Below are 26,051 nucleotides of genomic sequence, written 5' to 3'. Positions count from 1 at the left end.
TGATAATATAGCCTAAATCTACTTAGGGGCTCTAAATTCAATTTCTTTGCAACACGTAACATTAGAGTTTCATAAGTTAACTTTTTTAATGACATTTTAGTTGAAGATTCATGGGTAAATGCATATATTGTAAAACACCATGAACATTCTCCTATGACCCTCCAGAACACAAATCTATCCAAACATGATCAACATTAGATGATTTCATTCTAAAAATTGTAAATTAATTTACTAAAAAAACGAGCTATAAACTAGATATCATCACTAACTTAGAAAAAACATACCTTTATTAAGTTGATAGTTGATAATTTGGGAGAGAAATCATTGAAAAATTATATAAAAATAAATTATGTAAAAAAAATTAGAGATGGGGAAGGATGTCGTTGGATATAGGAACGGATGTCGCCTGAGAGAGTGATAGATGGAGATGAAATGAGTTGCGATTTAGGGATTTAGGTTATGAATTGCTGCTGTTGCATAGTTTATATACCCAAAACATTTGTGTAGCGAAAATAAAAGCTGTTGCGAAATTAAAATTCGTGTTGCGAATTCAAAAACCGAGTTGCGAAAACAAAATTCGTGTTGCGATAAGGAAACTTGTGTTGCGAAAAAGAAATTCGCGTTGCGAATTCAGAAATCGAGTTGCGAATTTGAAATTCCGTTTGCGAATTTTGAAATTGCGTTGCGAGAAAGAAATTTGCGTTGCGATAAAGAAATTTGCATTGCGATTGTAGAAACTGAGTTGCGAATTTGGAAAATCGCATTACGAATTTGGAAACTGTGTTGCGAAATTGGAGTTCGCGTTGCGAATTTGTTGGTCATTTTCGCAAATCCAAAAAAAGTTGGTTAAAATCGTATATTATAAGACATTTTCGATCACTGAAATTATTTTCTCTTTATTTTATTTTATGTAAAAATTATTAAACCACTTACAAGTCCTCCATTCCTAGACCAAAGACAACTGCGTTTAGTGAACCCGAATCAATAACATTCTAGATTATTATACAAATAATAATTATCATATTAATTTGCAATCAATTAATTTTTCATTTGAATTAGATTTAATATAAAATAAATGTCCGAATTATAATCTAAATTAACTTTGGGTGCTTAAAATTTTTTTCGTTAAAAATAGGGGTATAACGTTTTTTCTATTACACTTTTAGGGGCCAAACAATTTTTTCGTTACACTTTTAGTGATATGTGTCATATTTATATTTTTGGCTTGATACAAAAATAAATGTCCAAATTATACGTTAAGTTAATTTGAAGTGCCTAAAGAAATTTTCGAAATAATAGGTGCCTAAAGAGTTTTTCGATAAGAATATTTGCTTAACGTTTTTGATGTTACAATTTTAGGTACCTAAGCTATAATGATCGTTAAATTCAATTGTTATCTAACACATTTACGTTTATATATATATTAAGAAAATTAAAATATTATTTAAAAATATTATTCTCTTCCATCTGCGCAACCCTCGTCTGCGTAAAATCTTTCCCCTCAATCGTCCGCATAAATTCCTAAAGTTAATTTAGGGTGAGAATGATAAATTTTGAAAATAGGGATTTGAACATTAGTTTTAAAGATTTAAGTTTTGATTTATGGATTTAGGGTAATTGAGAAGACAATAAGAGGGATGGTCGACAGTGGAGGATCGATAACAGGTGAATGATCATTTGACGATAGTGGCGACCAATGGTGATCGAAGACAAATGATAATGGGGTAAAGGTTTTAGGGTTGTAGTTTTTTTTTAATTTAAGGAAAAAAATAGTTTCTTTAAATTAATAATAGGGTTAAATACCCCATTCATACATGAGCTATAAAAATTATTGGTTTTATACATAATGTTTAAAAATTCTCGATTTCATACATGATTTTTCTGCCGTTAACGGATTCACCCACTTTCGTTATGGAAAGTGACGTGGAACCTTACGACCACTAATAAAATGACACATGGCACTTTAAAAAACATGTTTTTTTGTTTTTTAGGTAAATTACACCATTCATCACTCAACTATCTTATCACTCTTATTTTAGTCACCAAAGTTTAATTTTTAAATTTAATTATTAAACTATAGAATTACTCTTATTTTAATAACTCAAATTATTTATTAATATTTTTATGACGTCGCATCTATTAGTAAAATATTAATAAAATAAAATTGAGTTATTAATAAAATATTAATAAAATAAATTTATTTTATTAGAATTTAATAAAATATAATAAAATAAATTTGAGTTATTAATAGATACCACATCATAAAATTAAAAAAAATAAATTGAATTATTAAAGTAAGAGTAATTCTATAGTTTAATAATAAATTGAAAAAATTAAAGTTTAGTGACTAAAATCAGAGTGAAGATAGTTGAGTGACGAATGATGTAATTTACCTAAAAACTAAAAAACATGTTTTTTAAAGTGCCATGTGTCGTGGTCATAGGGTTCCACGTCACTTTCCGTGACAGAAGTGGGTGAATCCGTTTAAAGGCAGAAAATAGCATGTATGAAATAAAATTTTAAACATTATGTATGAAACTGAGAATTCGGTATAATTCATGTATGAATGGGGTATTTAACCTATAATAATATTATCAATTTTTTTAAATAAAAATTTCAAAAAAATATAAATATAACACATGTCACTCAACGGTTTGTTAATGGCCATTATTGCGTAGACACCTAAAAGTATAACGTTAGAAACGTTAAGTACCTATTTTTAACAAAAACAATTCTTCAGGCACCTAAAGTTAACTTGGTGTATAGTTTGAACACTTATTTTTGCATTAAGTCAAAATATAGACATAACACGTCAATTAATAGATTTTTTAACGGCCGTTACTAGGTAGACAACTAAAAGTGTCCAGTTGAAAACGTTAGATACCTTAAAGTGTAACGTTAAAAACAAGTGTAATGTTAGATACCTAAAAGTATAACGTCAAAAATGTTAAGACACCTAAAAGTGTAACGTCGAAAACGTTAGATACCTATTTTTAACGAAATTTTTTTAAGCACTTAAAATTAAGTATAGAGTTTCGACACTTAATTTTGCATTAACTTTTGAATTATTTTTAAATTCAAATACCAACTTATAATAAATCCAAACATTCAGGTTGTAGATTAAAAGTTATGGTGATATTTTGTAGTAATAAAAGGTTGTTGTAGTGGCAGATCCTTTCGTATATTTGTTTGGCACATTACTAGTTATGTTAGAATTGTATCAAGTGGCCAGAAATAACAAAGCATTAGCATTCAATTTCAACCTTACACATTCAATATTGGATTTGTTAAGTAGAAACGCAAGAGTCGACTGAAATCATATTTCCTTTGTTCGACCAGAAAATGAAGGACGAACAACCCAGATAAGTACAACAACAACAATAACAGGCTAAATGATGATAATTCATGTGTTAAACAGCGACAGCAGGCCTGAGGGAGATGAGTGCTTTCTTAATCCTCTCAAAAGCACTTGTAAGGTTGTGAAGGATGCTGCATATGATATCCGAATGCAACTATCGTCCCCGAAAGCATCTCCAGGGACTAGTGCAACCTGTCCACCATCACAAGCAACCTTTAATGTTTTCACCTTCGATATCATCACAGGATTGGCACTTCCATAAATATCGACGGAACACACCCTAGCACTTCCTAGGCTCTCTAAAAAAGAGCTTTGAAGCAGCATTCAATGACGCCCTGAGCATTGTCCGGGAAGTATCGATAAAGTGACTCTGAATTTTCAATTTTACCGAAACCTTCAGCTTCTATTCCGTAGTAAGAACTGAAACCAATGAAGATATAGAAACTCCCTGCAGCCAAAAGGTAGTGCAAGCAAGAAGTAGGTTAAATGAAGATCTAAAATCTTGAAAATTTGAAGAAACTAGGACATGGATGCACCAATTGATTTAGCGGGATGAGGGACCAGGTCTTTGGGTAAAGTCAAGAGTTTGGATCATAGCATTGTGAATAGAGCAAATTGAATTGCGAGTCATTCCATAATGAGTCTATAGTACTCGATTCGGATTACTCGGCCAATAGTTAAATACCGGTGGTCATATCAAAAATAAAATAGGGGTTGCCCAATAAGATTCTGCGACCAATATGGTGGTACCTGAGGTTCTGATATCTTAACACCTTCCAGTTCCCCAAAGCTTTTAACCAAGAAATCTCGCCGTTCCCTGAATGCTTTCACCATGGTGGAAATTGCTTCCCCACCAGCCTGTGTTTGCAGATAATTGAAAATGCTTGAAAAACTAAAGTTTCTTGTGTTTGCAGAAAATCAAAACGTGCGTCGTTAACTAACATAATGACCACATTTTGGTTATCCTGGTTTGCGAGTGCTTATGAAGAGTAATGCCGAGTAAGTCTGTAGATGTCTAACCAATTGAAACTGATACATTAAGGACTCTTATTGATCTCATACAGGCAATGGAATATCAATATGTCAATTAGTGGCAATAGTGCACTTACGTATGTTATGCATATCTAGATTAAGGTACTAGTTAAATGTAGTAGTTTTAAGTTTTATACAGAAATCTAAACCTAAATTTGGTTTATATATTTCAGTCCACTTCAGGAGCCAGCAGTATAGCAAAAAGCAGGAGTTGCCGCATTAGACGTTTCTAACCCCACCTACCACCCTAATTTGGCTCATTCATTCGTTGCTTTATGGCTCAAATTATATTTTCAAAACATGATAATACTTTGCTAACATTTGGTCAACAGATGGTTCAATATTTTATTGAATCCTACAATCACAATTACATGCAAGTTCATCCAATTGCAGCATTAACCCTCAAGGAAAATACGGTGCATGAAACTTGTCAAGGATGAATAAACGTGCACAAATTTCTGAACTGTTGCAATGAGTCTCACCAGCAAATCCACAACATCCTATATGTTCATTTTAAAGAGCCACATTAACTGCTACATAGCTTGAACTTTAAGTACAAAGAGAATGAATCAAACTCAAGGGTATTTGAGTAAACTTTGGCTCAAAACTAAAGCAGCTTGGAGTAATATATCAAAGGTATGGACACTGAACAAACTTGAACAAGTATTGGAGTTAGGATGTTCAAAAGATGCTAACTCGAGATGACTAAGCATGTACCGCAAACTTTTTAAACCCAGATAAATGTGCACATGTCATGTTCTACGATATACAGTGAGCCTTACCGAGGAAATTAACTACATCCCGAGTTGTCCTTTCTTGTAAACAACATTGAACTAACCACAATATTTAACTTTCAGGATGATGCAGAATTGATTTAGGAAATATTTAGATTAAACCTTTCCAGCAGTAGAAATACCACAAGTACTAATGTCGACTAGCTTGTCTTAAAATAGGTGTTTCAAAGAAGGATGCTGCGAAATGACAAAAAAAATCTCAAACAAGGTATAAGCCCCGATAAAGAACATTAGTGGAAGCTAATTCAGATACTTGACCAGCATATTTCAAAGAATAGTACTGCTCAAGTTAGCCAGTACCAATGGACGTACTGTTTTTTCTCTAGTACTGGTACATATCACTGCCGTGTTCCGATGTACCTTTTCGAGTTTTTTCAGTATTCTTTCAGTATTGTTCATATGTAATATATACGCGCAAAATACCTCAATTAGATACGTAAAAGTATATTTATATGAAATATATTTAAAATTATTAATTTAGTTAAATAACTTAATTAAATAATTATATTTTGATTTAAAATAAATGTAATTATTAAATAGAAATAGTTAAGGATTAAAAAAATTAAATCTTGTACTACTTGGTACAGGTTGTTGGTACACCATTACAACCCGGTATTGACCAAAATGGACCAGAACACACTGAAATTTTGACCGTGAAGGAACTTAAACTATTTGGAACCACTACCGTGCTGGTGGCCGGCCGCATCTGCGGTCCCCAATATACCACACAGCCAATCCAAGAAAAAGTGCCAAGTCTTCTGATCATTTCCCATATCAGACTAGTAGCAAAATCCAGTTGTAGATTGGTGCAAAATCCAGTTGATCTCCAATTATATTTCCAAATCAACATTGTAGTGCTGATTTGTGTAATTAGTTAATTTATGTAATTTTCCTAGATTAGAATCTTCTTATACCAATAAATAGGTGTCATTTTTATCAATAAAATATCAACAAATAAAAAGAAATATGATCTTATTCTCTGCACATACCATTATTCTACATGGTATCAATTTAGGTTAGCCGATCCTTTAAACCCTAGCCAAATGACTATCAAAACATTCCCCGAGACTAGTAATTCCAATTTGGTTTTCACAGCCTATGAAGATTTTTTTTTTCTTTGCCTCTATGATTAATGACAATGGCTGGGAACATGGATTGTCGACTCCGAGGGCATCCCATCATATGACATGAGACATTACCCAGCTCCAAAACTTTACAAAGTCACTTTCTCATCCTCATGTCAAGAAATAGATGGATCATTATCATCAGTTGAAGGGAGTGTTTCAGTCTGAATTAACCAGAATTTTTGCTTAAACTCCGTCCTTTATGTTCCATCACTTGCTTGCAATCTTTTGTCGGTTAGTAAAATTCTAATGAATGAAGTGTGCAACTAAATTTACTACGAGTGGATGTGAATTTCAGGCACTAGATTCAGGGAAAGTGATTGATAATTCGAGGTTGTCTGGTGGCCTTTACATTATTCAAGGACAATTACGCCCTGTAAGACAAGCCAACTCAAGTTTACCTTTTCAGTCCAATATTGTTAAATCTAGTTTTTCTCCTACTGTTAGCCATATTATGTTACAACAGTTTAGGTTAAGATACCCCAATTTTTTCTATCTCGGCAAATTCAGTTATTCATTAAGACAAAACCTGGTTCTCTTATTTGTGATGTCTGCCAACATGCAAAAACATACAAAACACTTATCTTCATTTGACTTACAAACCATCTAAACTCTTTTCAGTTATTCACAGTGACATTTGGGGCCTTCACCAATTAAGAAAATTAATGGTTGTAGGTAGTTTGTGTAACACACATAGCCTGTATACGTTTAGAAATACGAGCCATATAATATTATATATGTATATCCTAATCATGTAAAATATTGTTAAACAAAATAGTCAAAATAAACGTCTGATTTACTATTACAGGCCATAATTAAAATTGATAAAGCAAACTGATACATAATTATACATGTCACTACTAGTCAAAGAAACAACAAGATGTCTTAATGATAATGATATTATAGATGATCTGCAAAATGATGTTCAGGAAGCTCCTCACTGCACGTTCGGTTTCCTATCAGATCTTACGTATGAAAATCAGCATGCGCTAAGTACAACTTAGTGAGACAGTAATTAAAGGTGATAATAAATATATAAAGTATTAACATATATATATATATATATATACATTTAAAAAATAATTCAGATAAATTTTTAGAACTTTCAAACTGGATATCTCATAATGTATCTTTATCAGAAATCTGAAAGGAATCATTTTATGACTTTTACAAAATCATAATAATTATATCAGACATAACAGTCAATATTTCTTTTCAATCAAACACTTTTCAGAACTTCCTATTCTATTTTTGTAACCCAAAGTATATTTAAGAGAATATAAGATAAGCGAGTCAGACGAGTGTGCGCTATAAATATCTCAGTGATATCATCAGAATTGGAACAGATAAGCACAGTGCTATCACATCGAAAATCACAATATGCACACACAAGTGCAATTATATCGGAATATACTAGTATACCCACTGATACACTATAGTATATCAAAATCTGAATATATCACTCCACATCATGACATGCCATTATACCTATGACTCTCCATACAACATACAATGGACTTTCATTTCAATTCATAATCATTTAATAAAAATCATATCGAATCATTTTCAGATCATATTCACAAAATATACAGGGGCAGTTCATACCCAATTCATTTATAAAACTTATTAAAATATTTCAGATAATTTTCAAAATCAAACATAACTCATAACTTTGAAATAAATAATACGAGGTTGACTTATCACAAGTTGTCCTCGATCAAAATATTAAATAAACAAACGCACTCACCTTTGCCTCACTACCGAACATTTATATGCTAATTCTTTATTCGTGTACTTTTTTCCTTTCTTTTTCGGATTGTTCAGATCGCTAGGTTTATCGCAGTCTGACAACATATCATCATAACATAACATATTCAAACTATATGTTAGTATCGAACTAACATAATTGAATCATAAAAATATAAAAGTCTATGAAATAAAAATCAATACATAATCAATACAATAATTAAATCAGACTTTAATTAAAATTCCAATTTCTCAAAAATACTCTTAAGCTCCCAAATATTTATTTCCAACTTAAATCCCTCGACTTTTGCCAATTTCCAAACCAAACCATTAACTTTGGTTCTTCCTAGAATTCACCTCAACTATTCCATTAAGTTCAAAATAGCCCTTCACTATTAATAATATCATTTTATTCACATGAAATTTCCAGCACTTCCATAAAATATTCAAATCAAAACTTAAACATTTAAAAACTTATAATTTCACCATGAATTTTCTAAAACTTTGTCAATTCAACATCCAATCTCTATAAACTTGTAATTTGATTCAAACTTAATAATTAAAAAAAATTCAGCAAGCTTCCAGAATTTCCAAAATTGTCCTAATTTAACCAAATGATACTTCTACATTTACTAACTTGCAAACAAATCCTCATTTTCTTAGGACCTTTCGAATTCCAACCCAAACTTTTACCAAATTTGCAACTTGGTTCCAAATAACTTTCCAACTTAATTTTCCAGCATCTCAATACTAATATTATCATTGAATACTCCAAATCTCACATTTATACAATAATGTCCCACAATCTTAAACTTGTAAACTAGACCTTTTAACTTTCAAGGTTCCAAATTAATCCAAATCATATAGACACTTCTAATATTATTTCTAGAACATATAATTTTTTTCAACATTTCCCCCCTAAAATTTTCCCTATGGCTAAATCCATCACGTCATAATAGATGAACTTTTTGTTCAATTTCAAGCATGGATACAATCTCCTATGATTAAATTCATGCATTTCCCATCATTAAAACATCAATTTGAATCACAATTCAATGATTCTCCATAAACCCTAACATGACTTATATATGCATGTACAATTAATTTTAATCATTGTACATGCTTTAGAAATAATTACTAACATCAAAAACATAAAAATCCTTCATCAACTCTTAAAATTACTAAGCTCTTCATAACCTAATCATCAAATGTCATCACACAATCATCTTCACCATGAAATAGTGGTATCAAATGATAGAGAATTTCATATAGATTAATACTCCATCTAATAGCTTAATCCAAAATCAAAAGAAATTTTTCTTACCATGAGCAGGTGGTTAGTCCAAGAGAAGAACAACAAGTTGAAAATGGCTAATTTATTGATTATTCTCACATTAAATTAGCCTTTTCACTTGTCTTTAAATTATTATAATTGATTTTTTTTAATTATGAGAAATTCCAAAATACCATTAATGAATCTTTAAAATTACCAATTACATTCCCATTTTTCCATTAAAATATTCCTTGGAAAAAATGAATCACTTTGGCTTTGACTTTCTACTTTGGTCATGCAATTTTTAAAATTACATTTTAGTCACTAAAATTCCACAGTTCGGTCAAATTTGAAAAATTACACTGTTTTGCCAAATTTCTCTGATATAAAATATGTAAATATATTCAACCATTCTTCAAATTTTCATGAAATTGCAGTTCGATCTTATTATTCAAATTTCAATAGTTGTAGCTTTTAACACAAATCTCATAACAAAATTTGATTCCACGAAAATCCTTGTTTTAGGCCAAACTGTTAATTTACGGGCTAAAATATACATATTTTTAAAATTACATTTTTGTTCCCTAAACATTTCAAACTTTACACTTTAGCCACCAAACTTTCAAAACTTACATTTAGTCACTAGACAAAATTTAGGGTATTATAGTTTTTTTATATAGATGATCATTCAAGAACTACTTGGACCTTTTTAAAGAAAGAGAAATTTGAAATAGAAGAGAAATTTAAGATATTTCATAGTACGGTTTAAAATCAATTTCAATGTGAAATAAAACTTCTTCATAATGATAATGGGGGAGTACTTTACCCAAAGCTCTAGTTTCTTATTGTAAAGAAAAAGGGATAAATCAAGATTAGTTCCTATATAGATACCCCGCAACAGAAATTTGAAATAGAAGAGAAATTTAGATATTTCATAGTACGGTTTAAAATCAATTTCAATGTGAAAATAAACTTCTTCATAATGTAATGGGGGGAGTACTTACCAAAGCTCTAGTTTCTTATGTAAAGAAAAAGGGATAAATCAAGATTAGTTCCTATATAGATACCCCGCAACAGAATAGGATGATGAGAGAAAAAAATGACATTTTAGAAGTCACTAGGTCTTTACTTTTTATGGTAAGTTTAGTTTTAAAAGGCGCAAGGCGCAAGACCAAAGGTTCCCTGGAACTTATATGCAAGGCGTAGGGCGAAGGCGTGCACCTTTCTTAGGTGAGGCGCACTTCTATACTAAAAAATCTAAATTAATTATTTAACATATTTTATACTCAAAACATATGATCAATATTAAAATATTCAATAGTATCGATCATTGTTGTTTAAAAATTATTAAAGTATTCAATATTAATAACATAATCATGTTATAGATGTTACAGTAATATAAATTAAATTCAATAATATAGAAGAAAGATATACATTAAGTATAATAATTCCTGTTGTTTAAAATAATTTGGGAAAAGATAATGTAATAAATAGCAGATTGGGAAAAGAAGATGGCATTAATGTTATAGCTTGGGAAAAAGATATAAATAGCATATTGGGAAATGAAGATGAGATTAATGCTATTAACAATTGCTATACCTGCATAATTTGGGAAAAATTATTCATTAAAAATTTATATTCTTTCTATTTGAGCATAATATATATTTGACAGTTGCAGTTCTTTTCTCTACTTTTTTTTAGTTCTTAGAGAAAATGCAGGTTGGCATAAATGAAGAAAGTGCACACCCACCGTTCACTGCCTCGCCTATACTACCGGAGGCGATTTTTCTGGCACCCACTTGCACGCGACACCTTAGACACGTATAGGCGTGCTTTTTTAAAACTGAATCGGTAACCTTCCTAAACATTTTGGGGAGAGACACTTCTTACTGCCACATATTTAATCATAGGATGTCTAGAAAATTATAAAGTTTCAGACACCTAGAGAAATATTGTAACACACCAATCATCGGGTCAATGACCAAAATGTAAGAATTCAAAAATAGTGATTTAATTAAAATAACTGAAAAGTTCAAGGATTTATTGTGGAAATTTGTGTAGGATTTGATATTAAATTGGATTAGTAGAAAGGAAATTATGATATTTTTGCATTAAAGGATAATTTATCTTCTTTCTTAAAGGATAAGCACGTGGTTAAAGGGGAGAAAAATCTGGAACATTTCTTGTCTTCTTCCTTGTGTTGTGAACTCCATTGCAAAGGTAAGTTTCTGTAATTTTGTTGGTTCCTTAAGTTTTTGGGTTGGTGTGGAAAGCTTGGGTGTTATATAATCTTAAGGAAAGCTTGTAAAGGATTAAAACAACAAGAGAAGTGATTAGAAATGAATTTGTAAATGGGTTTTGAAATGAATGATATGGTGTAGTTTTTTGAGTTTTTGAGATATTTAACTTGTCAATGATCTAACTAAAGAGTTAGGGTAATTGAAAGGAGTAAGAACTTGTTTGAAATTATGGTATGATTTTGAGATGTAAGAGTTTTAGTGAGATTTTGTAGGTTCAAGAGTAGTAACGAAGACAAGTTAATTTGGATGAATGAAGTGAGTTTAAAGGTAAAAGAGGTTAAAGTAGAAGAATAGTTAAGTTTTTGATTAAATTTCGAAGTGGAAATGGTAAATTCTGGGCAAGGGTATCAATACTAGAAAACAACTGATACTTCAAGGCTAAACCAATTGGAATTCGAGGATCAGTATCGATACTGATTGAGTGAGGCTGATACTGAAAGGGGAGTATCGATACCAATAGTAGGTATCAATACCATTTTCAAGTTGAAATTCCAGTATGTCAAAATGGTATCGATACCCAAGGGGGTATCGATACCATAGAAGGGAAGTATCGGTACTGTAGTGGGAGTACCGATATTATTGAGCATTAAATGATAATTAATGTTTCTTTCAGCTTAAGTTGTTATGATGTATATAAGTGATTCAAATTCTAATATCCATTCTCGATTGTTTTGTGTAGACGTTGAGCAAAGTCAAATTCGGATACTTCGACGTTATAGATTTTTGATCAAAAATGTTAAGGGCTTCAGGGAGCAAAGGTGATTACAACTTCTTGGTTTTGCATTAGAATTGAGGAAGGCTTGCGATAAGCCAACCTCAGTGTTTTCATCGAAACTTTCCAATTTCTTTTATGTTATATTTTTACAATGTTTTATTCAATTTATATTATGTAATCTATTTGATATTGGTATATGATTATGAAAATGTGACCTATGAACATGGGTATCCAAAAACACTCAATGTGAAAGTGCCTAAGTGAATAATAGATACCTCGAATAATGAATACAATAATTATATGGTTAAAAGCCCAAGGTATATATATGAGGATTAGAGGTAGTTGGCATGCCAAAATTCGAGGGTTCTATGTGTTCCTTCGGGACAATTATGTGGCACTTCGGTGCCAAACTTATGTGACACTTCGGTGCAAACCTATGTGGTCATTCGAGACAATATATGGCACTTCAATGCAAATTATACGAGCTGTGGTGATAGCATTAGTGCATAACCTCAATGTACTCAAATACCTAGAGTTCTCAGTAGTATACGTTGGGCAGTTGAAACAAAGTTAGATAAAATTAATAACTTATAAAAGTATACTTTATGGTTATGGAAAACAAATTAGCAATTCTTTTAAGAAATGTTTCTATCTAATAAATACAGATTTCGTTTGAAAAGTTAAGGTTTCTCTCATAATTGCCTCACGAAGTCATCGACTTATCATGTGATTTTCTCACACGTAGGTTTGAAGAAATCGGAAGGTTGAACTCTGTTGAGGATAGCGTATTCCTTTGAAGATCAGATCAAGATAAATTGAATGTAGATTTCCTGTAAATTTGTAAACTGTTGGCATTTTACACGTTTAATTTGAAATGCTCTGATCTATTTTGTAAACTCCTCATTTTGTATTTATGTAAATTGTTAAAGACTTTTATTAAGTATTAATGTGAGTTTTATATTTTATTTTATTTTAACTTAAAGAGTTTCACATTGTTAATATGAATAAAAGTTAAATTTTTTAATTGTTATGAATCAATGTTTTGAAAAGTCAATGTGACACATCGGATTCGTATCCGGGTCGGGTACGGGTTAAGGGCGTTACAAATATTGCTCTAGAACTTTCCTTATTTTTAGCCAATGTCTTTTATATTCCCTTTCAGAGTGTTTGGATGTATTGTTTTTGTTCACAACCATCACCAATCTAGGTCTAAGTTAAATCCCAAGTATGTCAAATGCATATTTTTAGGATATTCTTCAATTAAGAAGAATTACAAAAGGTACTCTCCTATCACACAAAAATTTTATATATCCATGGATGTTACATTTTTTTAATATACTCATTTTTTTTGCTATGACTGAAATTCAGGGGAGAATTTGAGTCAATTTCATACCACCACTAATATCCAACCTTCCCAAAACTCTTCTAAATTGTAGCCAATGTTTCAACCTTCATTCTCACCAAATTTGCAGTCTATTTCTCAGCTTATTCTCAACTTCCAACAATACCAAAAATGCCTTTACCCGAACTACAGTCATCTCTCCATGAATCACCCTTCTAAACAATTTACACTCCACCTAGCCAAAATTCTCTAAGAACACCTCAAAGTAACCAAGTCCCACTTGAAAGAAAGGAACTCAATGTTTACAGAAGGAAAAAGCAAAAGTCCATCTCAGAGGCTGCCACACAACATGGAATATGCCAAGAACTGGACTTGAGTCAAATTGCCTCTAAGGAAGAAAGTGGAGGTAATTCACCATCTCCTAGTGAATTTTCTGTTCCTTTTGAGGATGATATTAACTTACCATTGCTAAGAGGAAAGGGGGTAAGGAAATGCACAAACCATCCCAAACAAAGGTTTATTGCATATGAGAATTTAATGCTTTCTTTTAAAGTATTTACAACCAGATTGGACAAAATTCAGATACCTGAAATAGTGGATGAGGCCTTGAAGGATCCTAGATAGAGGGAGGTTGTTAAGAAAGAAATTAGAGAACTAGAAAGCAACAAGACTTGGACCCTAACCAAATTGCCACAAGCAAAAAACATGTTTGATGTAAGTGGATATTTAATGTGAAGTATAATTCAAATGGCAGTGTTGAAAGGTTCAAGGCAATGTTGGTGGCTAAGGGCTTTACTTAGTTCTATGGCATTGACTACCATGAGATATTTTCTTTGATAGCCAAGCTTAATACAATTAGGGTTCTAATCAGCTTAGCTATAAATGAAGATTGGTAATTACATCAGCTAGATATCAAGAATGCATTCTTGAATGTAAATATTGAAGAAAAAGTATATATGAAACTACCTCCATGAATGGAATAAAACATGAGAACTCAGATAGTGTGCAAGCTAGAGAAGTCTCTTTATGGCCTAAAATAATCTTTTAGGGCATGGTTTGAGAGGTTCACAAAAGTCATTGTTAAAAATGACTATAAACAGTGTCAGACAGATCATACATTATTTTTAAAGGTGACTTCAAGGAAGAAGAAATCCATTCTCATTGTTTATGTAGACGCTATTATCATTGGATATTATTATGCCGAAATTAATAACCTGAAGAAAATGTTGACCAATGAATTTGAAACTAAAGATCTATGAAGTCTAAGGTACTTCTTAGGGATGGAAGTTGCGAGATCAAAGGTTGTTATTGTCATCAACCAGAGAAAAATACATTTTGGACTTATTGTCTGAAACGAGAATGTTAGGATATAAGCCAACTGAGAGGAAGCCAATCAAAGGAGTGGGTAAGATTGTAAATTGATTTACCTTTCTCTCATCAGACCTGATATTGCCTTCTTAGTAAGCATATTAAGAAATCATATACAGATCCAAGAGAAGAATATTTGGAGGACTTAAATAGTATTCTATGGTATCTAACTCCTGGTCATGGTTTAATTTTTTGAAAAACAAAAGACATATCAGTGTAAATTTTCACCGACTCGAGTTGGGTTGGGGAGGTAACTAATAGAAGGTCTAGCAGTAGTTATTGTTCTCTGGTTTGGGAAATTTAGTCACCTAAGGAAGCGAGAAACAATCGATTGTTTATAGAAGTAGTGTAGAAGTGAGTATAGGGCCTTGCACTTGGAATTTGTGAATGTATATTGTCCGCTGTTTGTGAGTACTAAAATATGATGCGGATATGTGTGCAAGTATACACAATCGAAAAAGTAATAAAGTGATAAGTAAAGTATCATCTCCACAGGGAATTGGGGAAATCAAATAGGTTTGTCAAGGCACTTTACTTTGTCACCTAAGTAAAGTTAGTTATGGTGTATACAGATGAGAATACAGTGGCAAAATGGAATGGACGTAGTGGAAATGGAGTGGTGATAGTGTGGTAGCAGATGGATATGTCGTGATAAATTAAATTGTGATACGTGAAAACAAATGGAAATGTCAAGGAAAAATAAAAATGCAAATACTAGATAAAATATGTGGGACTTTAGCTTTTTCACAAGACAAGCAGCAATGGAAATGAGTGATGGGAGACACAAGGAAAACTTAAGTTTATTTCACTGAATGGTGCTTCTTCTATGCTTACCCTGCCCGACAGAGTCTACTGATGTGCCCTATGCTATCTCTAGTAAGGGACTCAACAGACTAAAGATGCCCTGGCAAAACCGATTGGCGTAAGCCCAAGCAGTGATCCTATTGACTCAGCTAATAGAATATGTCTCGGCAATACCTTTTTGCGGCAGCATTAACATCTAACCTATCGTTTATACACAACTCCTTTTAGTCGAATGAAATCCTATTCTTATCTCTAAGGTGGATTAGGCCTAGTTACTATCTAGAACCCGTTGTTTATGTAGTTCCTCCCTAGCTTCTCTCGAAGACTAAAGATAAATTGCCAAGGCATTCTCTCGAACCTCATGAACCCTCCTAAGGAAAGGCTACTCTCGTAGCTCCTACAACCTCAAGACTTTAAGCATCATAAACAAAGCAGAATAGAGCATGAAACAACAACCATTCATTAAAATAACAACTTAAATAACCATGCGAACTCCCACCAAATAGGATTAGTTCATGGTGGGGCTCGAAATCAACAAGCACAAAGCAAGATTCATTCGTTCCTTACAACCCAACAACAAAATATGAAAGCAAGGACTAAGGGGAGGAGAGAAAACCTTCGACGTGCACTGCCAAATGCCTTCCTCGGCCACCAAGGACTGCTCCCAGCGGACTAGCTCCTCTCGGATGCTCAGAACGCCACTCCCTTCTGCTAGTCAAGGAGAAATACCACGGCAAGTGGGATTGACGGAGAAAGATGAGACTTTCTCTCTCTAACTTTTTAAGATCAAATGTGGTTGGAACTAAAGTCCTCTTCAATATGGCTTCCTCCTCTATTTATAGGGGAAAAGAAATCCTAAGGTTTGGTGTTAACCATCCTAGGAAACCCAAAAACCATGGTTGAGTTGCTTGGGAGTCGAGCAGACTAGGCAATGATACAGCCTAGGTAGCTGGCTGGAGACCAGCATAATCCCGCTACAGGCGCCCTAGGACCGACAGGATCTACAGGGTCAGACTAGGCAACGTCATCAACAGAACCAGTGGTTGAAGCGCCAAAATGCTGCGGTGGGTATCTCGGGCAGAGCATGCGTAAAATCCGGGACAGCTGGGTAGAAAATATCTTCACTCTTCTTGTACGCTCCTGAAATGCCATTTGAACTTGGCATTTTTATTTAGCTCAGTAATATCCTTATGTCACGGCATTTTAAATCCTCTTTTCCTTGCTTTCAACACCTGCACATCATCAGACAAGTACCTTTCCCATAAAGCAGCACCGTTGTAAAAATAAAATGCCACGGCAAACTGAAATCCACCACATGCAACTATATGCTCCTAAATGCATCTAAATGGTCCTAAATGGGCTCTTAGACATTCAATAACTTAAGTGAAAAGGTCCCAAAATATGACCTTTTCAAGGTGTTATCACACCCCCAAACTTAAGCTATTGCTTGTCCTCAAGCAATGGATAGTGATAAGCAAAACAAAAATACCATGACAAGTTCAGAAGCAGAATAGTTATATGGGATAAAATTTCAGCCCTCAGCTCATATGGCTTCAACATACTAGACTAGTTTGAGAAATCAAGTACCGTCCCCTAGGGCAAGATTCTTTATGTGGGTGTGTGCGTGTTTGTATCCAGTCCATGCTTAACAAACCTAAAAATTTTCTACTCAAGCTTTCTTAATTTACCATGACATTTTCAAATTACTACTCCCCTTTGTTTTCTTTGATTACTTCTGCTACGAGGAGAGTCAGCCCATCACTCTATCATCCCACACTCTAGATGAAAGGGAGCATACCTTTCACCCCCGAGCTAGTCAGGTAGAGTCATCCTGTGACTACTTTCATTCACTCATATGCCAAGACATAGCGGAGTGTTCCTCTACAGATATGCCAAGGCATTTATTTATAATTTATATTTCTTTTTTTTATGCGAGGTTTTCATCATTCACAGTTTTATGCCACGACATTTAACAATTCTCTTATAAAAAATTTCTAAGTTTCTCAAGTATGGAAAACATACACTCGTGTTCAAGGGTTTCAAAGAAGCAAGTCCTAGAGTTGTTCTATCATCCTCAACCAGTCATATACATTCTATCCTAGCCATCAAGAATTCTTCATCATCGGGCATCCTCAATTAATTCCAGAAAACTAATTCTATATTTACTAATGTCATGGCATATTCATTTTACTAATACTATCATACAATGATGCGAGAACCCTACTTCCCCCAAACTTGAGAGAAACATTGTCCCCAATGCTTACTAAATCTAAGAAAAATGAAAACTACATGCTATGAATGCAATGCAATGCAAGGTACCTTGGCTTCATGGTGGTGGTGCAGCAGTTGCACGGCGAGTGCGCTTGCGGAGCTTAGTGGGGCTGGAATGCTCGAGTCAGAAACTGGTGTAGCTGGAGGAGTGCGAGGGCCTTCTTGAACAGTTGGGAGTGGGGGCTCCTGATGTTGAGATGCCTTTCGTAGGCGACGTCTGCTCCTACGCAAAGGAGCTTGCCGTGGCATCTCCGATTGTGACTCCTCGGCCGACTCAGTAGTCTGTGATACTTCGGGGTTGGCTGCTTCCATCGGTACACAGGTGGTGGAATTGCTGATGTTCTTCTGCGAATGGTTCAACAAATGGGGCAGGCTCTGGAAAATTAGCAAGTTGGAGGTTGGCTTCTCTGTCTACATTAGGCGAAATAGCGTGGATCGGATCAGGGTCCACTGGCTCCTCTGCTTCAGCTCGCTGGGGACTGTCTTTACTCGATGAATGTTGAGCAGCAGCTGAGGCGGGTGGAGGTACTTCTGCAGATGCCTCGATATCTCCATGCGATGGGACGAGCTCATCAGGAAAAGGGGGAATGGTAAAGTTAGTGTGCGGGAGGAACTCCATCAGGGCACTGGTGAGAAAGGCATCACGTCGTTTGGCATAAGAAAAATAGACCATCAGTTTGTCGGATAGCTGCCCAACATGTTGGTGAGTGCGCTGGACAGCCTGCTCTAGGTCAGTTGAAGATGCCCTGACATGTGGTGATGATGCAACGCGAGATGTGGTTGCCTCGTGTTCCTTTCCTTTGGCTTCCTTGTAGCCCAACAACATAGGTATTTTCGCTTTGTTGAGTCCAGCAATGCCCGACAAAATCTCATCAAACATTTCTTCTCGAACTTTCTTTTTTCGACATAAAGCAGTGATGAGATTTGAGAATACCAAGGCACTTGCCTGTCGCTTTAGGCATAGATAAGCATGTTCCACGATAATCTTCCCTATATCGATGGTTCGTCCGGTGATGATAGAGTGCAGTAAAAGCATCCGCTGGCATGATACAGTTGTATTGTGGGAGGTTGGCATAAGCTTGTGCTTCATGAAATGGTTCCACAGTTTGACATGGGGGAGCAGTCGATCCCTATCCACGGTCTTTCGTTTCAGTTGCTGACCATTCCACTGAGTACCGGGAAGACATAATTCTTCCAGGATGCCTTGGTAAGTTTAATGGTCAGCCTCTTGGGCAAAGCTCGCATGGTGGTCATCAGCAACCTGCAGTTTAAAATAACGGTTAATAGCGGTAGGAGTAAAACGAATAGAAATGCCGCGAACCATCACGGCATGCTGATTTGGCTCGGTAATGTTAGAATAAAACTTCTTCACTATTGTGGCGTTGACAGGGGCAGCATGTTTGGCAAACTTCTGCCACTTATGCTTAGTGACCACGTCCAACACTTCGCTACCCAAATCGGTGTTCTCCGCCTCAGAGAAGACAAAGCCCAACTCGAAAAAGATTCTCCGGTTCTTTATGGTTTGATAGCATTCCTTGGCAGCCTCGTCGACAAAGCGTGGTGGTGAGGGTGGTGGGGCTGGTCGTGAGCGCACCATCGTGAGACTGCAAAAATAAATGAAGGAAGAGAGATTTTTGAGGCGGTTGTTATGGTGGTCGACGGCAGTTGGAAAGGAGAAGAGGAAACTAGAAAGTGAAAGTAAAAAGAGAAAGTGAAAAGTGAAAAGTAAGTGGGGTAGGCTAGTTAAATGGAAATATTTTGGGGGGGGGGAAATAGATAAGCGGTGGGGTAGGGCGGGAAAGAAAACAAAATGAAAAAAAAATTCATTCCTAAGTCAAAAGTCAAAATAAAATTTCCCTCCTTTTTCCTTTTCATTTTGCCGCCCAAAGTGTTCTCAACTTCGTCAACACGCCTTACGTGCTTAGTGCGTGGGATTCCCTGGCAAAAATATGAAATGAAAATAATTACTGAATAATGAGAAATATTAAAATAAAGGCAAAACAAAAATAATTTATGTACAGATGTAAGTTAAAAATGCCACGGCATCCTTAAGATGTCGGACCAGTGTCAACGTCTTGCAAGAGCAACGCCGACTTGTCACGTACAGGTGGGACTCCTTGATAAGCCTTTAGGCGCTGACCATTGACTTTAAAGATGGATCCATCGTCCAGGTTCTTGATATCAACAGCACCATAAGGGTAAACATAGTGAACTTCAAATGGTCCAGACCAGCGTGACTTTAATTTACCTGGGAAGAGCTTGAGCCTAGAATTGAACAACAGTACTTTCTGACCCATATGAAATTGCCGTGGCAAAAGCATTCTGTCGTGCCACTTTTTGGTTTTTTCCTTGTAGAGCTTGGTATTTTCATATGCTTGCACTCGAAACTCTTTATTTCATTTAGATCAAGTAATCGTTTCTCCCCAGCAATTTGCTCGTCAAAGTTTAACTTTTTGATTGCCCAATACGCCTTGTGCTCTAGTTCAACAGGGAGGTGGCAGACTTTTCCATATACCATCTTAAAGGGCGACATTCCTAAAGGTGTTTTGAATGCTGTCCTATATGCCCATAATGCTTCGTCAAGCTTTGGGGACCAGTCTTTCCTTCGGGGGTTAACCACCTTCTCCAGGATTTGCTTAACTTCTCGATTGGAGATTTCAGCCTGTCCATTCATCTGCGGATGATATGCCGTGGCAATCTTATGTCGCACTCCATATTTCTGTAATGTCTTGGCAATCAACTTGTTGTCAAAGTGAGTGCCCTCATCGCTGATAATAGCTCTTGGGACTCCAAAACGAGTGAAAATGTTCTTATGAAGGAACTTGAGCACAGTCTTTGAGTCGTTTCTCGGTGTAGCAATTTCTTCAACCCACTTTGAAACGTAATCCACCGCTAGCAAGATGTATAAATCTCCAAAGGAAGATGGGAATGGTTCCATGAAATCGATGCCCCAAACATCAAAGAGCTCAATCTCCAGAATATTTTGCAGCGGCATTTCGTGTCGTCTGGAAATATTTCCAGTGCGTTGGCATCTGTCGCACGCCTTGCAAAATGCGTGGGTATCTTTAAATAATGATGGCCAATAAAAACCTAACTGGAGGACCTTTGCAGCAGTCTTCGAACCTCCAAAATGCCCTCCACAAGTTGATATGTGGCAATGGTGTAAGATATTGCTTTGTTCTTCTTCGGGGATACACCGTCGAATCATATGATCAGCACATTGCTTGAATAAGTACGACTCGTCCCAAAAGTAGAACTTGGCATCATGAAGAAACCTATTTTTGCCCTGGCTGTTCAGTTCATAAGGAAAAACACCACTAACAAGAAAGTTAACTAGGTCAGCGTACCACGGAATTGCCGTGGCATATAAAATTTTCTCGTCAGGGAATTCTTCTTTAATATAAAAAATGTCATGGCATTCTGAAATATTTTCTAGCCTAGATAAGTGGTCTGCAACCTGATTTTCAGTACCTTTCCTATCAATTACCTCTAAGTCGAATTCTTGCAGAAGTAATATCCACCTGATCAGTCTAGGCTTGGCATCTTTCTTGTTCACTAAATATTTTATGGCTGAATGATCAGTGTGAACTATAACCTTGGTGCCTATAAAGTATGACCTAAATTTGTCAAATGCAAATACCATGGCAAGTAATTCTTTCTCAGTGGTTGTGTAATTTAATTGTGCATCATTTAAGGTACGACTAGTATAATATATGACATGAAAGATTTTACCTTTACGCTGCCCAAGCACAGCTCCCACGGCAAAATCACTTGCATCACACATTAATTCAAATGGGGCCGTCCAATCTGGGGGAACTACAATTGGTGCAGAGATAAGTTTCTGCTTCAGCTCTTTGAATGCGCCATGGCATTTCTGATCGAACACAAAGGGTTGGTTCTGTTGCAGCAAGGTGCACAAAGGCTTGGATAGTGTGGAAAATCCTTGATGAATCGTCTGTAAAAACCAGCGTGGCCAAGGAAACTCCGAATGCCCTTGACAGAATTTGGTAGGGGAAGCTTCTCGATCACCTCGATCTTAGCCTTGTCGACCTCAATGCCCTTTGCAGAAATTTTATGTCCTAGAACAATGCCTTCAGTCACCATGAAGTGGCATTTTTCCCAGTTTAGTACGAGATCAGCCTCCTCGCATCGCTTCAGTACCTTTGCCAAATTGCCGAGGTATTTTTGAAAATCGTCTCCTGAAACAGAAAAATCGTCCATAAAAATTTCCAAAAAATCCTCCACCATGTCAGAAAAGATGGCTTGCATGCAACGCTGAAAAGTTGCCGGGGCATTACAGAGTCCAAAAGGCATTCTTCGAAAAGCGTATGTGCCATACGGGCACGTGAATGTCGTCTTCTCTTGGTCCTCTGGTGCTATGGCAATCTGATTATACCCTGAATAACCATCCAAGAAACAATAGTATGCCTTGCCCGCAAGTCGATCCAGTATTTGATCGATGAATGGCAAAGGAAAATGATCCTTCTTGGTGGCCTTGTTAAGCCTGCGGTAGTCCATGCAGATGCGCCATCCAGTGACAGTGCGAGTAGGTATTAAGTTATTTCCTTCGCTCGTTACCACGGTCATGCTCCCTTTTTAGGCACGCATTGGATGGGACTGACCCACGAACTATCCGAAATAGGGTATATCACTCCATCATCGAGCCATTTGAGAACCTCTTTCATCACAACGTTCTTCATGATTGGATTTAATCTTCGCTGTGGCTCTATGGATTTGTCGTGGCATTCTTCCAGCAAAATTTTGTGCATGCAGATTGTTGGACTTATTCCCTTGAGATCTGCCATCGTCCACCCTAACGCTTTCTTATGCTGTGACAAAACACTTAGCAAACTAGATTCTTGGTTAGGAGTAAGGGCAGAGGAAATAATCACAGGCAAAGTGTCATTACTACCCAGATAAGCATATTTAAGATGTTGTGGCAAATTTTTAAGTTCAAGGGTAGGTGCATGTTGTAATGAGGGCTTAGGAGGAACAAACTCTTCGAAATTCAAAGGTTCAAAGCGCGTACCTGGGCTAGCTTTAAGGAAGCTAGCATGTTGTTACTCGGATGAAAAGTCATTCGGCTCTTAAAGGAGCCTCTCATCAATATCTAGCTGAATGAAATTGTCGTGGCAAAATTGATCTGCCTCTTTTATAATTTCAGTGTCTACCTCAAAAATTCTCTGACATTCTTCATAATCATCCATGTGTTTGAGAGATCGGAAAACATTAACAGTGATATGTTGATCGGCCACTCGCATGGTTAGCTCGCCCTTCTCGCAATCGATGAGAATACGACCGGTGGCTAGGAAAGGCCTCCCCAATATAATGGGCGCTGTGGCGTCGACCTCACAGTCCAGAATCAGAAAATCGACAGGGAAAACGAACTTGTCAACCCTCACGATGACATCTTCAATTCGCCCTTCTGGATGCACATGTGAACGATCGGCAAGTTGCAAGATGACTGAAGTAGGTCTCGCATTTCCTATCCCCAGTTTTACGAAAATCGACTTAGGCATCAAGTTTACACTTGAGCCAAGGTCACACAGTGCTTTTCCAACAAATTTGTTTCCAATCGAACATGGAATGATAAAGCTACCCGGATCACGTCTTTTTGGTGGTAGCTTGCTTAAGGAAAAGCAAAATTATTTTGCCGTGGCAATTGTTTCGTACTGCTCAACATTTCTCTTCTTGGTGACGATTTCTTTTAGAAATTTAGCATATGTGGGCATTTGTTCCATTGCTTCAAGAAAAGGAATATTGATCTACAGTTGACCCAGAATGTCAACAAAATTTTTAAACTGAGTATCCTCGTTATGTTTCTTCAGTCTTTGCAGAAAAGGAGGCGGGGGTCTGGCTTCTTGTAATGATGGGGTACGAACAGAAGTTACCGTGGCATTTTTATTTGCCCCCTCAGCTTTGTTACTTGATGAACCCTCAGATTTATCTTCTTCCTTCGGTGCTTCCTCCTGTAGTTCTTTATCAGCTTGACTAGTTGTGGGGGGTGAATCTTCCTTCGGTTTTCCCCCAGACTTATCCTCTATATTAATTTGTGTACCGCTTCGGAGAGTTAGCACATTGCATTGTTCTTTGCTATGAGGTTTGGTGACTTTAGTGTCACTTGGCAAATGTCCGGGTTTGCGTTCTTGTAATGCCGCGGCAATCTGACCTACTTGACTCTCTAGTGCCCTTAACGATGAACTATGGCTCTGGAGTAGAGCTCCTTGATTTTTTATAGAGGTCGAGTGGTCTTGCAGCATTGTTTTTGTTGTTGCAATGAATTCTTCCATTGTGGTCTCCAAAGAACTAGTATTTGATGAAGATGGCCCTCCCTTATTTTGATTATGCCATGGCATATTCGATTGATAGCCCTGGGTATCATTAAAATTCTGCTGACGAGCTGGCTGTTGAGCAGTGTTGTTTCCTTGATTTCCCCAAGAAAAATTTGGATGTTGACGCCATCCAGGATTATAGGTGTTTGAATAGGGGTTGTTATTGCCTCGATTAAAATTGTCAACAAAGTTGATGGATTCTTGATTGGTTGGGCAATTACTCTCATTGTGATTGCCTTGGCATAATAAACAAATTGAACAGGCTGCCTTCGCTTCCCTTACCTCACTTGGCCTTTGTAAATTTTTTAGCATGTTGGTAATGGCAGCAAGTTGGGCTGACACGGCATCATCTAGCTCGAGAGCTCCATGTGTCTTACGCCCAAACCCATGCTTAGTTAGGGAAACTGATAATCACTGGTAGCAATCCTATCCAAGATGTCAAATGCCTCTGCTGATGATTTATCCAGTAACGTCCCATTTGCCGAGGCATCTAGCATCATCCTCGTGGGTGCGTTTACTCCATTATAGAACATCACTACTTGTGTCCAATATTAAAACCATGGTTTGAACACTTGCGAAGCAATGCTTTGTATCTATCCCAGCACTCATGCATCGACTCGTCATCAGCTTGACGGAATGAAGCAATGTCGTTCCTAAGTTGGGTGTTCATGTTCGGAGGATTATACCGCAGCAAAAAATATTTACACAGATATGTCCACGACTCCATAGAACCCGCTGGAACTCCACTCAACCATGCCCTTGCTCTGTCTCGTAGGGAATATGGGAATAGCTTTAATTTCAGAACATCTTCGTGCACCCCTTGTTGGCGAAAAGAATCGCACACTTCCAAGAAGTTACGAATATGCTGCCTGGCATCTTCATTTGGCATGCCCCCAAACTACCCTATAGAGTTTAACATGTTGAACATGACAGGTTTCAGCTCGAAATGGGCTGCCTGAATATCGGGTGCCACAATTCCAGGGTTGAGATCCTCTAAGATTGGATTTAAATGATCACGAATAGCCCGAGGCCTAGCTCATTCCCAGTATTTGGATTTGCCTCAGCATGTTGATCACCCTCATGGCCAATGCCTTGATTTTCGAGTTGGTACATATTGACACGTTGTTCTCGTCTTCTTTGTCTAAAGAGCCTTTCAATTTCAGGACCAATAGGTTCCAATGGCTCTTCAGGGTTGCTTCTTGTCATAAACTCGAAAAAATCTGAAAAATTAAAGAAAATATAAAGTAAAGATAACTAAAAGAAAAAACAAATTTACACAAGTAATATAAAAATGCTATGACAAATCAATTTAACTTCCAGTTGCAATTCCCCGGTAACGGCGCCAAAAACTTATCCGCTGTTTGTGAGTACTAAAATATGATGCGGATATGTGGGCAAGTATACACAATCGAACAAGTAATAAAGTGATAAGTAGAGTATCGTCTCCACAGGGAATTGGGGAAATCAAATAGGTTTGTCAAGGCACTTTACTTTGTCACCTAAGTAAAGTTAGTTATGGTATATATAGATGAGAATGCAGTGGCAAAATGGAATGGACGTAATGGAAATGGAGTGGTGATAGTGTGGTAGCA

At 36.1% G+C, this 26,051-nt stretch overlaps 1 pseudogene; it reads right to left on the bottom strand.

Annotated features, from left to right (window-relative positions):
• Positions 1–3,366: 3,366 nt before the first annotated feature.
• The window catches only part of LOC120174426, a 29,544-nt pseudogene continuing 6,859 nt past the window's right edge, over positions 3,367–26,051 (bottom strand).

The sequence above is a fragment of the Hibiscus syriacus genome, unplaced genomic scaffold, assembly GCF_006381635.1.
Source record: "Hibiscus syriacus cultivar Baekdansim isolate YM2019G1 unplaced genomic scaffold, ASM638163v2 tig00112079_pilon, whole genome shotgun sequence".
NCBI lineage: Eukaryota > Viridiplantae > Streptophyta > Magnoliopsida > Malvales > Malvaceae > Hibiscus > Hibiscus syriacus.
Note: the sequence above shows the minus strand (reverse complement) of the source record. Positions and strands in the feature narration are given on the sequence as shown.